Here is a 19190-nt window from a genome sequence, read left to right as displayed (position 1 = left end):
TTTACCCACATAGTAACCATTTTTGTTGCTTTTTATTCTTTCCTGCATCTTCAGTTCTCCCATCTATAATCACTTCCTTTTTTTGAAGAACACTTGTACTGAGAAATTGTCAGTTTTTGTTGTCTTGTCATGTTCTGTATTTCACCTTCACTTTTGAATGATAGTTTTTTTACTAGTTAGAATTCAGGGTAGGCAGTTATTTTCTTCTAACTACAATGTTATCCCTTTGTGTTTGGGCTTCTTTTATTTCTGTTGAGAAATTGGTTGTTACTCCTGTCAATGCCTTCCAGCCAAAAAGACCAGTAAGAACACAGTTTTTTATACTTGTTGCAGTGAAGGATTCTACATGTATTTATAGGAAACCTTTGGGTGTTTTTTTAAGAGGGTATTAGAAAGAACCTATTATAGGATTTGGACTTTGGTTGGGTAATTTTAGAGAGAGTCTAAGGAAGTAGAAGTTTGCTGTGAATTTATTGTTGTCAGAACATGGAAACATTTTAATATTGCTATCTTTTTTTAAATTCAGGTGAAATTTATGTAGCACACAATCATTTTAAATGCACAGTTCAGTGGTAGTTAGTATATTCATAATATTACACAGCTCTCTTGTTTCAGAACTGTTTCAGTATCCTGTAGCTATTATGTAATATTTCCTATTTTCTCCTTCCACTATCACCTGATACTCTTTACTTACTATCTGCATCAGTTTGCCTATTCTGGATATTTCATATGAAAGGAATCCTGCAATACATGACCTTCATATCTGACTTCTTTTACTGAGCATAATGTTTTCAAGGTTCATCCAAGTTGTAGCATGTACTTTGTTTCTTTTTTGCTATTATGAATAATGATGCTGTAAACACTCATGTACCAGTTTCTGTGTATACATAAGTTTTCATTTTTCCTGTGTATATATCTAGGAGTTGAGTAGCTGGGTCGATTGGTAATTCTCTGTTACCTATTTTTAGGAAACACCAAACTGGTTTTCCATAGTGGATGCACCATTTTACAGTCTTACCACAATTGATAAGGGTCCCTATTTTTCCATATTCTCATCAACACTTGTTATTTTTCATGTTTTTCTTTTTTTAATTAAAAATATCTTAATGGGGTGCCTGGTGACTCAGTCAGTTAACCATCCGACTCTTAATCTCGTCTCAATTCTTAATCTCAGGGTCATGAGTTCAAGCCATGTTGGGCTCCATACTGGGTATGAAGCCTACTTTTAAAAAAAAAAAAAAATCCTAATGGGTGTGAAGTGGTATCTATTCGTGGTTTGCATTTGTATTTTCTTAATGACCAAGATGTTGAACATCTTCTCACAGATTTGTTGGCCATTTGTATATCTTTTGACAACTGTCTGTTCACATCGTTTGTCCATTTTCTTATGCTTCTTTCTTTTCTTACTCTTGCTTATATTCTTTCCTTTCCACTCAAAGAGTCCCCTTTAACATTTTTTGTAAGGCTGGTGTAGTGGTGATAAAGTGCTTTAACTTTTGCATGTCAGGGAACTTTTGCATAACTCCTTCTGTTGTGAATGATGGATTGCTGGATAGAGTATTCTTGGTTGCAGAGTTTTTTTCTTTCAGCATTTTGAATAGATCCTGCCTCTCCCTTCTGGTCTACAAAATATGTGCTGAAAAATCCGCTGATAGCTTTTTGGGGTTTCCCTTGTATGTAACTGTTTTCTTTTCTCTTGCTTCTTTTAAAATTCTCTCTTTATCACTCTTTGCCATTTTAATTACTATGCTTTTTCTTGGTACGGACCTCCTTGGGTTGATTTTGTTGGGGACTCTCTGTGCTTCCTGGATCTGTATTTCTGTATCCTTCCCTAGATTCATGAAGCTTTATTATTTCTTCATATAAATTTTCTGCCTCCTTTTCTCTCTGTCCTTCTGGGATCCCTATAATATGAATGTTATTACACTGGGTGTTGTGGAGTTCCCTTAATCTCGTCACATTTTTCCACTTGATTGCTTTCCCTTACTCTCTTCTCCAGATTGCTGATCTATTCTTCTGCTTTTTTTAGTCTATTTATTCCCTCTAGGGTATTTTGAATTTCAGCTAATAGAGTTCGTCATCTCTGATTGTTCTTTATGTTTTCTGTTTGTTGAGGCTTTCACTGAGGCCTTCCACTCTTTTCTCAAGTCCAGTGACTGTCTTTATGACCATTACTTTAAATTCTCTATCAAGCATATTATCTCTCTTTTGTTTATCTCTCTTGCTGGGATTTTGTCCTGTTTTTTCATTTGGGTCATAGTCCTCTGTCTCCTCATTTTGACTAACTTCTGTATCTGTTTCTGTGTGTTAGGAAAGTGATCTATATCTTCTGCTCCTAAAAGTAGTGGCATTATGAAGAAGAGGTCTTGTGTCCTGCAGTGCAGTGTCCCCAGTTCACCAGAAGCTGACACTTCAGGAATGTCTCCTGTGTGTGTTGCTTGCATCCTACTGTGGCTGAGCCACGTTTGCCTTCAGTCCAGTCATCTGCAATATTGCTCTTTGCCTGTTTTGGGCAGGGTTTGGTCCCTGTGGTGTTAGTGGGCCAGTCTCAGCCACCTTGCACTTGAGTTGAGTCTGACCAGGTGTTTGCCAGAGCTGTGGTAGCACCAGTCTGCAGGGTTTCCCTGTGTTGCCCCTGAGGAGCTTTCATTGGTGGGAGGAGCCTACAGTCAGACCAGATGTCTGCTGGCAGCCCATGCTGGGGCCACAGACAGATTGGTGTGTGTGGTTTATCTTCCCCTCTCCCTGAGGCATGAGTCATTTTAGAGTGGTGCTTGTCCCTGGCAAGGCTGCTTGCACACTGCCACCCTTGTGGTATTGCTTTGGATGGACTCCTTCAGGTCTGCAGGAGAGCGTGGGGACAGGGGTGCCAGCCAGGTCCATGCCAGTCTACTGCAGGAGAGAACTTACAGCTGCCAAGGAAAACTCTTGTCCAGGCTGGGATGGAGGGGCCGAGTCTAGAGAAGAATGCAGGGGTGGGGCACCCTGTTATGTTAGCAAGCTTAGGTAGAGAGTATTTGTGCTACACTGGTTCCCACAGGTTTACTTTCCAGGCTGGGAGTCGGGGGAGGGAAGAGGGAAATGGTGCCTGCCAGCTCTTTTGTTGCTGGAGAAGCCTCCCAAAGATCCCTGCTCCTCCAACACCTTCTTTGAGATTAGTAAACAAATCTCTTTCCTGTATGCCCTAGGCATTTTTCAAACTGCTGGTTCTATGTTGTATCTCATCAGGACTGTTTGTTGTGCTGTCTCTTTTAGGGAAGGGACTCAGTTTACTTTTGTCCTCCAGCTCTCTCAACACCAAGCCTGCTGAGTTTTAAAGTTCCAGTCCTTTTGGTTTTCAAAGCCAAATGTTACAGGGATTCATCTTTCCAGTACAAGTCCCCCAATGTCTGGAGTGCTTGGCATAGGGTCTCTTCCTCATGCCTGCAGCATCCCTCCCATGGATCCCTCAGATTGGTCAGTTTGGCTCCCAATTGTGTCTCCACGCTACCTACCCTCTTCTCTACATTTAGCTGTGGAGAGTCTGTTCTGCTAGTCTTCAGATAAGTTTTTTGGGTTATCTACGTTGATGTGGGTGTTATCTAGTTGTATGCATTGGACACAGTGACCCTAGGATCCTCCTTTGCCATCTTAACACATTAGTTCTTGGCTGAGCCTTTGTCCATTTTTAAAACTGGGTTGTCTTTTTGTTGTCCAGTTGTTTATATATTCTGGATTCTAAACCCTTACTAAATATATCTCAATAATGTCCTTTGATGGACAAAACTTTTTTATTTTAATGAGTCCAGATTATCTATTTTTTCTTTTGTTCATCATGCTTTTGGTGTGAAATCTAAGAATTTATTGCCAAATCCAACATCATGAAGATCCATCCCTAGGCCTTCTTCAAAGAGCTTTATTGTTTTCAGCTGTTATATATATAGTGTTGATCCATTTTGATTTAGTTTTTGTATGTGATATGAGGCAGGGATCCAACTTCATTATTTTGCATGTGATTGTCCATTTGTCCCAGCACCATTTGTTGAAAAGACTGTTCTTTCGCCATTGAATGGTGTTGGCACCTTTGTTGAAAATCGGTTGGCCACAGCTGTTTGGGTTTATTTCTGGATTCTCAAATCTATTCCATTGGTCTCTGTGTCTACCCTAATGCCAGTACCACACTGGTTACTATAGCTTTGTAATAAGTTTTTAAATCAGAGGGAGTACCCCTACTTTATTTCTTTTCAATATTGCCTTTGCTTTTCAGAAACCTTTCCAGTTCCATATGAATTTGAGTATCAGCTTATCCATTTCTGAAAGAAAAAAAAAGGCCATTAGAATTTTCATAGTGATTGTACTGAATCTGTAGATCACTTTGGGAAGTTTTGTCATTTTAACAATATTTCATCTTCAAATCCATGAACATGGGATGTCTTTTCATTTATTTATATCTCCTTTAATTTCTTTCACCATTGTTTTGTCGTTTTAAGTATGTAAGCCTTTTACCTCCATAGTTACATTTATTCTTAGGTATTTTATCTTGGATGCTTTTGTAGATGGGATTTTAGTTTCTTTTGAGATCATTCATCAGATCATTCATTGATGGCTTAGAGAAACACAACGGATTTTTGTGTGTTGATCTTACAACTGCAAATTTGCTTGATTTTGTTATATTATCTCTGGTAGGGTTTTTTTTTTTGTGTGTATATGTGGAGTCTCTGGTATTTTCCAAATATATAAAATCATGTCATCTGCAAATAGAGATAGTTTTATTTCTCCCTTTCCAATTTGGATGCTTTTTATTTATTTTTCGTGTATAATTGCTGTGGCTGGGACTTCCAGTACAGTGTTAAATAGCAGTGGTAAAAACAGGCAGTCTTTTACTTGGAGTGAAAGCTTGGTTTTCACCTTTGATGACTATGATGTTAACTCTGGGTTTTTCATGGATGCCTTTTATTATTTAGGGAAACTCCTTTCTTTTCCTAGTTTGCTGAGTGATTTTGTCATGAAACAGTGTTGGATTTTAGTAAGTGGTCTGTGTCTGTTGAAATATTCATGTATTTTCTTTTCCTTTGGTCTGTTAATATGATGTATTACATTGGTTGCTTTTCTTATATTGAACTGTCTTTGCATTCCTGGGATAAATCCCACTTGGTTATAATATATAATCCCTTTAATGTGCCATTGGATTCAGTTTGGTAGCATTTTGTTGAAATTTTTACATCTGTATTCATAAGGGGGTGTAATTTTTTTTTCAGTATCTTTGTCTGGTTTTGATTTTAGGGTAATGCTGACTTATAAAATGTGTTAAAAAGTGTTTCCTTGGGGCACCTGGGTGGCTCAGTCGGTTGAGCGGCTGACTTCGGCTCAGGTCATGATCTCGCGGTCTGTGAGTTCAAGCCCCACGTCGGGCTCTGTGCTGACAGCTCGGAGCCTGGAGCCTGCTTTGGATTCTGTGTCTCCCTCTCTCTCTCTGCCCCTCTCCCGTTCATGCTCTGTCTCTCTGTCAAAAATAAAAAATAAACATTAAAAAAAAAAAAAAGTGTTTCCTCTTCCACGGGGCACCTAGGTGGCTCAGTCAGTTGAGTGACTTTAGCTCAGGTCACGATCTCATGGTTCCATGAGTTCGAGCCCCACACTGAACTGTCTGCTGTCAATGCAGAGCCCACTTCAGATTCTTTGTCTCCCACTAGGCCCCTCCCAGCTCACATTCTGTCTGTCTCAAAAAATAAATAAACATTAAAGAAAAAAAAAAAGAAGTGTCTCCTCTTCCACATTTGGAAGTTTGTGAAGGATTTGTGTTAATTCTCCACATGGTAGAATTTATTAGTGAAACCATCTGATCCTGGACTTTTCTTTTTTGAGAGGGTTTTGATTACCGATTCAGTTTCTTTACCTGTTACAGATATGTTCAGATTTTCTATTTATTTTTGAGTCAGGTTTGTGTTTCTAGGAATTTGTCCATTTCATCTAGATTATCTGATTTGTTGATATCTAGTTGTTCATGGTATTCTCTTAAAATCCTTTTAATTTCTCTAACGTCTGTATTAATGTCCTTACCTTTGTTTCTGATTTTAATTATTTGCATCGTCTCTTTTTCTCTTCTTAGTCAACTTGTTAATTTTGTTGATCTTTTAAAAGAATCAACTTTTTATTTGTTTTATTCTATTTTTATATTTGCTTATCTGTGCTCTAATACTTATTCCTTCTTTCTGCTGGCTTTGGGTTTAGTTTGCTCTTCATTTTTCTAGTTCCTTAAGGTGTAAAATTAGGTTATTGATTTGCTGTCCTTTTTAATGTAAGCATTTATAGCTATAAATTTCCTTCTCAGTATGCTTTTGCTGCATTCCATGTTTTTTTATGTTGTGTTTGGTTTTCATTCATCTCAGGATTGCCATCTTAATAAATTAATTATTAACTAATTAATAGGGAAGGCACATTGAAGCTGGGATAAACTTACAATTGGTAAAGAATTGATAATAGCAGTCAATTCATTTAGTGGCAGAAGGTCATATTTGATTACTTTGTGTTACACAGTAACCTTGTCTGAAGTGATTATTCTGTGAGATATTTTTATGTTCAACAAGAGAACAGTATGATTTAGCTGAAAGCATCAGAGTAGTTCTTGGACTTCAGGAGCTAGCTGCTTTCCCCCCCCCCCCCCCCCCAGTCTAATTATTGTCTTTTTGTATCCTTTTTGCTGCTGCAACTTTTAAGATTTTCTCATTGTTTTGCATTGTCATCACTTTTACTGTGGTGTATCTAAGTGTATTTTTCTTTTTATTATATCCATCTTAAGAGTTCCTGGTGCTTCCAGAAACTGTGGTTCGATGTTTTTTTGTCAGTTTTAGAAAATTCTCAGCCATTGTCTCTTCTAGTATTGCTTCTGTCCTGTTTTCTCTCTCCTTTACTTCTGGGATTCCCATTAAATATATGCTAGATCTTTTTCCTGGGTCCTCTTTTGGCTCTGTTCTTTCCTCCATTTTCTATCCTTTTGTATCTCCTTTCTTCATTCTTACTTTGTTTTGACCCTTTTCTAGTTCACTCTTCGTTTTGTTTTTGTAGATACTCTTTTTCTCCCAGTTTTACTGAGATAATAATTGACATTTTAACTCTTTAATTGTATCTAATTTTTAGTTTTATTGCATGGTGACCAGAGAATATGGTCTGCATGATTTCTGTCTCTGTTGGAAATTTCTCCATGGTCATTATAATATATAGTCAGACTTTATATAATGTTCCAGTTACGTTATAAAATAAGAATGTCTATTTCTTGTTGTATAGGGCTATTTGATCATTGTCTTTATAGACATTTATCTTTTGTATCTCCTAAGAGAATTTTGGAAAACTGGCATTTTTAAGTTGGCATTTGGATTTTTTGTTATGAGTGAAAATAATTATCAGCATTTATACGTGTGTACATGCTGTAAATCTAATTTCTTCAAAATCTTTGTACTGTTGATTTAATTCATTAGCTTACAGAAAATGTTGGCCATATAACAATTTAACAAAGCCAAGTCTTCATAGCTAAATCAAAGTGTCAGTAACAACGCGGCTTTACTCTTTTAGATTTAACTATCAGACCTGCCACTGTTGACAACCTTTTCATTTCTGAATTTTAATTCTAAAACTGAGAAATGGAATGAGAGGGGTATGAGAGAAAGGAAAGTAGGTATAGAGAGGTTGAAGGCATAGTGAGAGAGACAAGACACTGGTATCTTTCCTTGAGTTGTTTTTCAATGAACTAAGACTATGTAGCCTTTCTATATTGTTTGCTTTGCTGCCATATTAAGAAAATTTGTATTTCCCAAACTTCCTTCTATTTGGTTCCCAGAGGCTTTTACACAGAGCATTACCAGAGCAGTGTACAATACCAAGGTTCTGGATGATGGCATTCTTCTAGACCTTTGAGAGATTCAGTTAATAAATACAATGATCTATGCCCTTGTGACTTAGTTCTACAGGAGGGATACACAAACAATAACCATAATAAATAAATATATTATACAGTATGTTAGAAGGTGATAAGTGTTTTGGAGTAAAAAGGGGTGAACCAGTGTAAGTTTACTTGAGAGTGCCAGCAGAATAGAGAAAGTGAGGGAGTTTGGGATGTAATCTTAATCAAAGTGGTCCAGGTAGGCATTATTCAAAAGAAAATGGTTGATCAAAGGCTTGAATTAGGGAATTTGTCATGAGTATCTGGGAGACAGAGTATTCTAGCTGGGGAATGGTTAATAATACTAAGACCTTAGCATGGGAGAGAATGTGTTCAGGAAATAGTAAGGAAGCCAACGTGACTAGAACTGAGTGAATTGGGGAGGGGAGTAAGAAATGAGGTCAAAATGTTGCTGAAAAGGATCTTCGTAGGGCATTACAGGCTATTATAATGACACTGGTTTTTTCTCTAAGAGGGAAAGACAGGGAGCCATTGAAGGATTTTGAGGAGCATTATCTGTCTTAAGTTTTAAAACGATCCCTCTGGTTGTGGTGTTGAGAATAGACAGTAGCTGGGCAAGGGTAGATGCCCTAAGACCAGATTAGGAGGCTGTTGAATGAGTATAGGGGAGGGATAATAGTGGACCTGGATGTAGCAGTAGTGAGAAGTGATTGGATTCTGGATGTAATATAAAGATGGTGGCAATAAGATTTCTTGATGGTTTTGAAATGAAGTATGAATAAATGAATAAGGAAGATTGACCCAAGGTTATTGAGCTGAACAAGTGATGGAAGTGGGGAAGGTTGCAGATTTGTATTTGGTAACCTTTCTTTTGTAAAGCAAGAGAAGGGTGATCTTGAAAGAGGAGATGGGCAAAGAAAACTGGAATATTCTCGGTGTGTTGACTTTTAGGGAGAAGTGTTTCAAGCCTCCCTCTGTGACGGTCAGTTTCTCTTAATACTTGTAGATGTTCACAATTTACATATTTTGTAGCCATTTTGTTGTGTGCAAAGGGGTTTGTGAATATTATATCTTCTTGGTGACTTGTATGCTTTATTATATACAATATTCATATTTAGCAGGTGTAGTGCTTTTTTGCCTTAAATTCCATTTGATTTTTCTGATAGTGAAGACATCTATTTTCTTATTATTAACATTTGCTTAGTTTATCTTTTCATCATATTTTTAACCTTAACATTTCCTTTATGAACAACATATAGCATACTTTAAAACAAAACAAATACAAATACCTTTTTATTAACTTACAAACTTTATTTTTAAACAAAGTATTTAAGAATTTTTTTTAATGTTTATTTTTGAGAGAGAGACCGAGTGCAAGCGGGGGAGGAGCAGAAAGAGAGGGACAGGCTCTGAAGCAGGTTCCAGGCTCCCAAGCTGTCAGCACAGAGCCCAGCGCGGGTCTCGAACTCATGGACTGCAAGATCATGACCTGAGCCAAAGTCGGACACTTAACTGACTGAGCCACCCAGGTGCCCCATAAACTTTTTATATTTATTAAGAGGACTGATGTGTTTGGACTTCATTCTGCTTTCTTGTTGCTTTCTCTTTGCTATGTTTTATTGTTACTTTTTAATTTAATCAGTCAAATTTTCTTTACAATTCCAGATTTGAAATTATATATCTTATTTCACCATTTTACTTGGTTACCCTTAACATTTTAATACATTTAAAAAAAATTTTTCTTTGAGGGGCACCTGGGTAGCTCAGTCAATTAAGCATCTGACTTCAGCTTAGGTCATGATCTCATGGTTTGTGCGTTCGAGCCCCACACTGAACTGTCTGCTGTCAGCACAGAGTCCACTTCGGATCCTCTTTTCCCCTCTCTCTCTCTGCCCCTCCCCTGCTTGCACTCTCTCTCTCTCTCTCAAAAGTAAATAAACATTAAAAAAAAAAAAAAGGTTTTCTTTGAATCAGTATCTACCAGTTTGAACTCTTTTAGGCCTCTTTGTTCCCATATTATTAAATACCATATAACCCTCTTTTCTTAGGAATCCTTTTTGAGCAATTATCAACAGTTAAGACATTTAGTTGCCATTTTCAGTGGTTTGGTTGCTCATTAATGCTTATTGATTCTCAGCTCTTTCTTTTTATATGTTCTTGTGTCTCTATGCCTGAGAATTACTCTATGAGTAATCTGTGCATGGTAAACTTTTGGAATCCTTGTTTGTCCAAAATGTCTTTTTTGTTGTTGTTATGCTTGAGTGGTAGCTATAGAATTCTGGGTTGAAAAGTATTTTCACATCTTTCACCATGATGCTGGCAAAAATGGTAAGACTGTAAGGAAATAGGCATTCTTACGGACTAGAAGTAGATATGCATATTGATAGAAATTTGGGGAAATGATCTAGAAATGTGTATTAAGCCCAAATACACATGCAGCTTTGAAAAATCTATACTATTGAGATAAAAACAGTACTATAAGGCTGTCTATACAAGGTTATTTACTGTAACATGTATATTGTATGATCCCATTTCTATAAAGATAATCACAAAACAAATACATATATGTGTATGCTTGTATGAATAAGAAAAAGGAGTGGAAGGATATACCAGACTCTTACATTGGTAACTGAAGTGGGAGAGAGTGGGAAACGTAGAGGAGGCAATATTTTCAGACAGATTTGATTTTAAAATACCATTTTTCCTCAAAAATCTGATGACATTGATGAGGAATTGTGTATTCTTGTTTTTGTAGATAGTCTAGTTTTTGTTTTTGTCTTGTTTTCTGAAAATGAGCAGAGTTCTACCTCTTATTCCTAGAGATCTGAAATTTCCCCAGGACTTGTCAAGAAGCATGTCTTTTTCTTCATCCGCTGAGCACCGATTGAGCCCTGTTAATCTGAAGATTACTGCATTTCTTGAGCTCTGGCATTTTTTTTTCTATTGTGTCCTCTTCTTCATTCCCCTGGGGTGCTTTTCTATAGTTCCTACATGATATAATTTATGGATGTAGATTTCATATTTATTTTCTCTTCTTGCTCTCTTTTTAAGAAGTCTTTGTTCTTTAAGAATACCTCTCATTTCATCAGCCATATTCACTCTGCTCTTCAACTCCTCTATTGAGAGTTGTTTTGTTGTTAATAGTTGTTGTTGCTTAGTATTTTTTTTTTATTTCAGAGTTCTTTGTCACCCTTTCACTTAGAATATTGTACTTCTATACTTCAGACACAATAGTTTAGGGGCACCTGGCTGGCTCAGTTTGGTGGAGCGCACAACTCTTGATGTTGGGGTTGTGAGTTTGAGCCCCACGTTGGATGTAGAGATAACTTAAAATCATAAAAAGAAGCCTCAATAGTTTATAGAAATTGAAGATATTATGAATATTTACTTCTTTTTATTCTAGTGATTAACCTTATAATACAAACATTTAAATTTATATATTTCAATCACTTGTATAAAATAATAAAAAACACACTTAACACACCAATTTTAGCCATTTTTAGGATACACCTCCCCTCCACATTCAGCCTTTGGAAGAACTTTTCTGAGTGGTGAGTAAGTGGTAAACTTATGGATTGTATGCCTTTACTCTTGAATACTATGTTATCTGTCTCTGTATAAGATTCTACAGTCAAAATAACCTTAACCCCAAACTTTGAAGTTATACCACCTTTGACTGAACATTTAAGTCTTGACACTAAAAAGTCTGTTGCTTTTCTGATTCATATTTTTTGGCATAAAACCTATTTTTAGTCTTTGGTGTTTTTTTTTTTCTTTTTTTTTTTGATGTTGTTGTTTGTTTATTTGGGATTGTCATCTCCATTCTTTCCAGCAGTCCTCACCTATTACCATTCTCATTTATGGTTTTATCCACCTTGGTATGCCTCTCTGTTCTTGTTCATCTCTTTTCATTTCATTGGCATTTTATGAGAGGAAAAGTAAATGCATGTCCCTGATAGACCCTAAGGAATCAGAAACTCTTAAATCCTGAGTGGCCACTTCATGTCCTTTTTCCGTGGCGCACTGGGTCAAGCACTGTGATTCCCCTCTTTATTGCTCATTTAATATTGTTTTACTGAAACCCTGCTTTATCCCTGCAAGAGTGTTATTCTTAAAGCCCCAGCAACTCTTAAGACATACTGCTTCTTTCTGACTCTTTAGCTTCTGCCTGTTTATCCTGTTTATACCTTAGGAGTGGTAGTAAGGTACCAGGTAGCAGAATAAATTTCTGCTTGTAAGGATCTCCTGCTTCATTCAGTAGGAGCAGTATACAAACTCAGCATCATCATTCCATAAATGAAACAAGTTAATGGCAAGCATCATAAAGAATTAACACTTCATGAGTAATTACTAAATGCTAGGCCCTGTGCTATATGTTTTATGTTGTCTTATTTAATCCACACAATCCTCTTAGTAGGTTTCATACATATTTTATTGATGAAGCAACTGAAATTTAAGGAAAGTTGGAATAACTTTGCCCCCAGGTGGAAGGTGTGGAACCATTTTTCAAACCCAGGCATGTGTGCGACCAAAAAGTGATTATCTTGGCATAGTGCACTATAAAATTTAGCTAAAACCCTCGCTTTTCTGAGGCTTTTCTTATCCATGGTATTTTACAGGACCTTCTACTTCCTCTGAACTATAGAATGTATAATCCATATTACTCACTTGGGACATAATGTATTGCTTTTTATTGATAGCAGTTTTTTATACATATGTGTCCTGTATTTTAGGTAGAAATACAATTAAAAAAAAAAACTAGCAATACCATTTTATTAATCTTAAGAATAATTAAAATTTTCCCTGAAATGATCTCAGTTTTAAATAGCTTTAGTCTCCTTTTATAAAACAATAGTATACTATTCATAACAATTTGGTTTTACAGATATTGGGTAAATTGTAAAGCATGTGTTCTATAAGTCTCTTATGGTTCAAAAGTGCTACTTTTAAATGACACTTGTTTGAATAGAGCTGTGTACATTTGATTATTAATAAGTATTTGCATTTTCTAAATATTACATAGTGTTTAACATTTTGGTGAAATTTTGTAATTATTTAAATTCACAACAGATAAATATCCTTGGTTTTATAAATGAAACTCCAGAATTGAATATTTAATAAGGAAAACTTGTTAAATCAGAAAAAAGTAATGGCTGGTTTGTGATTTGCCATCACAAAAATATGTTCCTTTTTGTTGTTGTTGTTGTTTTTAAGACATTGGTGCAAGAGAGATGCATATTCCTGTGTAATTTGCTTCAAGGAGAGCAGATTTCTTGTATTTGAATTTTTATCTTCCTGAATGAAGATAATTGTAGAATAGTGATTACTTTGGAATATTTGTCTTAGGAGATAATTGTATTTGGGGGGCTGATTTTAGAGAAAGAAAAAAAGGTAAGTTGAGTAAATGATAGCAGTAAGAGAGTTCACATATAATGAAAATATTTTACAGAAAATATAACTGGTTTTGTTTCAGTTTTCTAGTTCTCAGTGAGTATCAAACTTATCCATCTAAATATATAGAAGTTTAAATTTATATACTAAAGTTTAAATGTACATAATACAGGTAAATGGTTAAGTACTTGTTACAGATTATTGTAGAATTACAGAATTTTTCTTTCTACAATCTGAGCCGCTTTCAATAAAATAATGAAATAATTTTCAGTGAAATAATTTGTTCTCTTGATGTCATAATGTTCAAGTTTATTTCTCATTAGACTATAGACAATTTCGTATTTTCAAAGTATGACTAATAATATGACTACCAAATGAATTAATGGAATCTTTATAATAAGAGTTTTACTTTAACTATAAAATCTACCAAAGTTTTTTTTAATGTACATAGTTTTAGGGCGCCTGAGTGGCTTAGTTGGTTAAACGACCGACTTTGGCTCAGGTCATGATCTCACTGTTTGTGAGTTCTAGCCCTACGTCGGGCTTTGTGCTGACAGCTCGGAGCCTGGAGCCTGCTTCAGATTCTGTGTCTCCTTCTCTCTCTGCCTCTCCCCTGCTCACATTCTGTCTGTCTGTCTCTCTCTCAAAAATAAATAAACATTTTTAAAAATTAAAATAAACATACATACAATTCAGTATGTACAGTTTTGAATTTGAAAGAGCAAAATTGTGTGAGTATTAGAAGGAAACATTTATTATGTTTCACGCAGTCTTTTAAGGCCAGATTATCTCTTCAACTCTTGTAAGGAATTCCTTCAAAGCCCAGTTGTTTGCATTTGCTGTCCTGTCACTTACTTTGATGTGTGTATTCTACTGGACCTTGGTTCTGTGGAATCGTCATGTGTTTGGGGCAGAAGTTTTATCCACAGCACTTTGAACATTCTTATCTTTTAAGTGCTTGAACAAATTCCTAGCCTTTTCTGAAAACCATTAGGCAAGTAGACATTGATGCTGAGTTTGTACTTAAAAACTTCCTTTGTCACATTTCTTTTTATCTCTTGCTGATTATTGTTAAATGTGTAAGCACAGTAATTTCTTAATGGCAAAATTTCTTTGCTCTTCAGAATTATTTCAGCTCTCAACCAGTTCATTCCATATGCACATATAATATTTATATTACCACTTTAGGTGTTTTATTATCTATCTTCACTTCTAATACAATTGTGTTTTGTCTTCCTAGGACTTTTAACACTTGCACTTCTTTTGCATTTATTGGGCACGATGGGTTAATGTTTATAAAATAACTCAAAACTAAGCACAAAGGGTAAATTCATCATAGACTGAAGAACACTAGAAAAGCCAAAGTAAAATAACGATTAATGGCAGTTAATTGGTTGAGAGCAGAGTTGACACACTACCTTTGGAGTGTGGAGCTGACACATTTATGTTCATGTTAATTATTCAATTGTGGTAAAAAATTTGGTCTGTTTGAAAAAATATATAAAGAGGTTATCACTCATTTTAATTTAAAAAAAAAAAAAAACGTGAATTGTTCTTGTTGGAGCTATGTGCATATGCACATCATATATCCTTTCAAAGCTGTGATGGTCACTCTTACCTTGTTCTCACTATATGAACATGTAAACAATGCAACAAGCAGTCATTCCGTAGCTGAGTAGGATTTAGCATTCTCGTTTGGTTGCAACTGTAATTTATTGCGTTGCCTCTTCTGTTACAAACTCTTCATTAGGAAATTAGCCTTTGATTAGTGAATATCCATTTGTTTTTCTGCTGTTGGTTTTCATTATTTTATAATTTTGCCATGTTGTTAAAGTTAGGCCTTTATAACTTCCCCACCACCTTTTGTCCTTCTTGTAGTTACCTGCCTCTTGAGGTAGGTTAGATTATGTTTACTATTTAGTATATCCGGCAGTAAGAATCACTTTGTGTTATTAGGTGTTTATGATCTTACTATTTGTAACATCTTCCTATTAAATAATGAGGATCATATATGGCATCAGGAATAAAACTACTGGACAAGTTCAATATAATTTTATGGTAGGTGGTAAAATCACATATAGATCTTGGTTTGTAATGACAGTAATGACAGGGCCACATGCTGCTGGAAGAAAGCATTATGTGCCGAATGTATTTTATTCTTGTTTTATTTTTCTGCTCATTATTTATGTATTTTCTGTTGGTTTGAACTCATTGAAAATTTTTGAGGGGGATATTACCCATACAAAAAACCTTTGTATGTAGTTTTCATGATGCAGATAGCTCTTTGGCCTGTGTGTTAGTCATTTAGTGCCATATTTTCATTGTTCAGGAATCAGCTTATCAACATATTACAAGTTAACTAAAGGATTATTTCTTTTCTTTTTTAATTTTTTTAAATGTTTGTTTGTGTTTGAGAGGGATCAAGAGTGCATGCAAGGGAAGAGTAGAGAGAGAGGGAGGCAGAATCCAAAATAGGCTCCAGGCTCTGGAGTTGTCAGCACAGAGCCTGACGAGGGGCTCAGACTCAGGAGCTGTGAGAACATGACCTGAGCCAAAGTCAGATGCTTAACCAACTGAGCCACCCAGGAGCCCCAATCAAAGGATTATTTGAAGTAATTTTTGATTTAGAGTATCTTTTTTAAATTAAAGTCCCAGTAGTATAATTTTCACTCCCATTTTTAGCTCATTATTTCAAATAACATTAAATGTTAATAATATAATAACCAAGCATTTAACATATAGAGTAGATGTCAGAGAGGATGTTAGAAAACATCTTATCCAATCTCCAGTGCCATAGTTCCTTCTACTGTGTTCTTGACAATAGTCCAACCTGCTGAGCCATTCAGTTCACTGTTGTGTGAGACAACCCTTTGCATTGTTGAGTGGTTCCTGTTTTTAGTTTTTTTCTTAATCTTGAGTTGAAATCCATATCTTTATAATTCAAACATACCTTCTTTTATATGGCATGCCTTCAAACATTAGAAGACTATTAATTGTATTGACTAATTATTAGACTAAGCATACCAAATTTTCTCTTTATTTCATTACATGGTGTGCTGGATACCCTTATGAATTTCTGTATTTTTTTAGTGTTTCCTCTCAGTGACATCCAGAGTAGGATACTACTGGGGTGGTATGGTTATACAGTATACTCTGTCTTTACTTGCATTGTATACTAGGTGAGGCTTGGGTATATATATATATATATGTTTGAACATTGTGTACGGTATATATAGACTTAACTATCACAGTAATTGTAGATGTAGTATTTCAGTTAATTAAGATTTGTTTTTGCAATTAGAATGACAGTTGTGAATGTTTTTTTCTTCTTGACCCAATCTCCTATATGACTAACTGAAGTTGTCATGTATTCTCAAGGATAATTTAAATGAACATGGGGTTTGTGAAAATCTGACAGATCTTAACTATAACTCAGCTAGTGGGCAACATTATAATTTATTTATAGCTGTGTAATATAGCTATTAATGAGCTAATGTAGAATGAGGGCAAATTGTATTATATCTTTGTATGAAATTATACTACATGACAAAGGTTGGTATTATGTAATAAGTACCCACAAAGTATTAACCTATTTGCAATAAATACGATTAATAATGTACATAAAAGAATGAAATTAAGCTAATTTTATCAAAAATTATTCATGAACAGAAAGTGGACAGCATAGATTTGATGACAGGAAGGTTGTATCTAATCTGAATTACTGAGTGACCTAGGAAGCTTGCTTAGAGGGATTACAGAATAATTATGTTAATATGCAATTATCACCTCATTTCTTCTGTAGTAACCTCAAGATGTAGTGTAGTGAGGGTGTTATAGCAAGTGCTGATAGTTTGCAAAAATACTGATGTTTGAAATTTCTAAGACAATAAGTCTAGCTTGAGGCATAAAAGTGATGATCTGTCATCTTGAAGACAGATCTGACCTTTGTACTGTTTTTTTTTTTTTAATGCTCACAGTGTATAACTACAGGCAGTTATAGCTGTAGAACTCATTATGATTTTCTAGAAACCGAAATATGTTTTATGTAGATTTAAAGTTCCATTTGCAGCTTTTTATAAGTGTGTGAATTTTTTTCAAGAACATTTTAAAAGTCATTTAAAAGAAAAATTCTGTGGTTATATGATGACATGGAGGAGGACATACTAATAGAGTCTAAGCATTTTATTAAAATATCCTATTTGATAATAGCAAATTCACTGAAATTTGAGGAGTCCAAACAATATAACATTAGTTTGATTATTTTAATTTATTAGCTTCCCTTTTTTGAACTTTATGAATGATGTCTACCTTCAAATGTGTCCCCTACTTAGTTACATTAACATAAACTGGTGTTGATGGCTCTGTTACATATATTTGACTATATAAAGATAGTTGGAAGAACTTTGAAACAGTGTGAAATTAGGTTATTGGTCAAATGCTTTCTTGCCTAGATGCCACATAACCATCCGTGAATGTAGGGAAATAAATTTTGGTGTCAAAATTCTAGATCCATTATTCACTGTAACAGATTTTGATGATTCAGTGTTCTGCATTATATTTCAATGCAACAGCTATGATTTTAGAATACTGTTAAGAAAAAATGTACTTGGAACATGTTTTGGTTAAGATATATTCTAAAATTAAACCAGGAAAATTTTTTTATTATTGCTAAAATACTAGCTTACTGAAACAGTTTCTTATAGCGTATTTTTAAACTGATGGAGTAGATTTTTTAATATCAATGTGCTAAAAAGAAATTTTCTGAAAAATGAACAACCTCTGTTTTTGAGTAGAGAGATCATTAATTTGGGGACAAGTTAGGCATATTTCTTTAGGTGTGAAGGAAAACTTTGTTAAAGACTTCATTTTATATTTTAACAATATCTAATCTGATCTTTTGTTTTTTTCCTTCTGCTAGATGTGTTTAGAGATAGAGGATATATCACATACATATATTCTTCCTGTGTTTTTGTGGCAAAACAGTTTGGTATCTTTAGAATGTGAACTTATGGAAGGCTCATATTAAGGCCATTCTGGTAATGAGAATGCAGTCTCCAAGCAGACATGATATTCTCATAGTTTGTCACCCTGCTGTTCAGGGGGTACCAATGAAGTTGCTTTAAATGGGAAGCGTCTGTTCCATCTCTGAACCTCTAACACCAGAACAGATGGGTGGAACATGGAACATAGAAGGTTGTACCTCTGAGGTGGTAACAGTGAAGCCACTCATTAACACTGAATTTACCACTTCGTTAGCAACATTGCTTCCTGTTGAGAAAAGCTAATACAGGCTTTCAGATTGACTGAGCATATATTTGTCTACCCCTGTGATTATAATAAGTAGGAACACTAAGTGTCTTTCAGGCTACTTTTTTAAAAATTCTGTTGTCCATTTCAGATTTATGAGACTGTTCCTATTTGGACATTTTACCTTTTTATGTAGTTTAATGAGAAATGTCAGGAATGGGTAATAGTATAGCATCAAGATTTGCTTTTCTTTTCATTGACATTTACACACTCTTCCCTAACACATGTTTATGTGCTGCCCATTTTTAACTTCTGTGTATGTGATGTAGAGACTCCTGCTGGGTGCTGCATTAGCACCATTTTGGGGTGATAGCATTGAATATGATCTTATTGGAAGTCTATTTTTATTGCTGTGGATGTCTGCCAATCTCAGAACAGAATTCTGAGACCTATGAGGGGCAGAAAAATTGTTGGTATACATAATAATGCCAAAGAAAAGATATTTGCAGTATTATTTATAATATTTGTTGTATTAAAGAACACATCTTGTGGAAAGAATAAGCTCGTTATAAGCGCTTGTTCTCAGTTGTGAAATACGAAAGTAATTAGAAATAATTCTTTTATTCTTTAACTAGACTTAATGTTTTACAGCACATGTAGTTGGTACCATAAGAGA

General features: G+C 35.1%; 1 protein-coding gene and 1 pseudogene across 24 annotated transcripts in view; one reads left to right on the top strand and one right to left on the bottom strand.

Moving 5' to 3' along the window:
- LOC122227801 overlaps window positions 1–14956 on the bottom strand; it is a 40957-nt pseudogene extending 26001 nt beyond the window's left edge.
- Window positions 1–19190, top strand: part of ZNF644 (zinc finger protein 644) — a 127888-nt gene that overhangs the window by 60468 nt on the left and 48230 nt on the right. The gene's annotated exons all lie outside the window — the stretch shown is intronic.

This window comes from Panthera leo, chromosome C1 (genome assembly GCF_018350215.1).
Source record: "Panthera leo isolate Ple1 chromosome C1, P.leo_Ple1_pat1.1, whole genome shotgun sequence".
In the NCBI taxonomy this organism is placed as follows: Eukaryota; Metazoa; Chordata; class Mammalia; order Carnivora; family Felidae; genus Panthera; species Panthera leo.
Note: the sequence above shows the minus strand (reverse complement) of the source record. Positions and strands in the feature narration are given on the sequence as shown.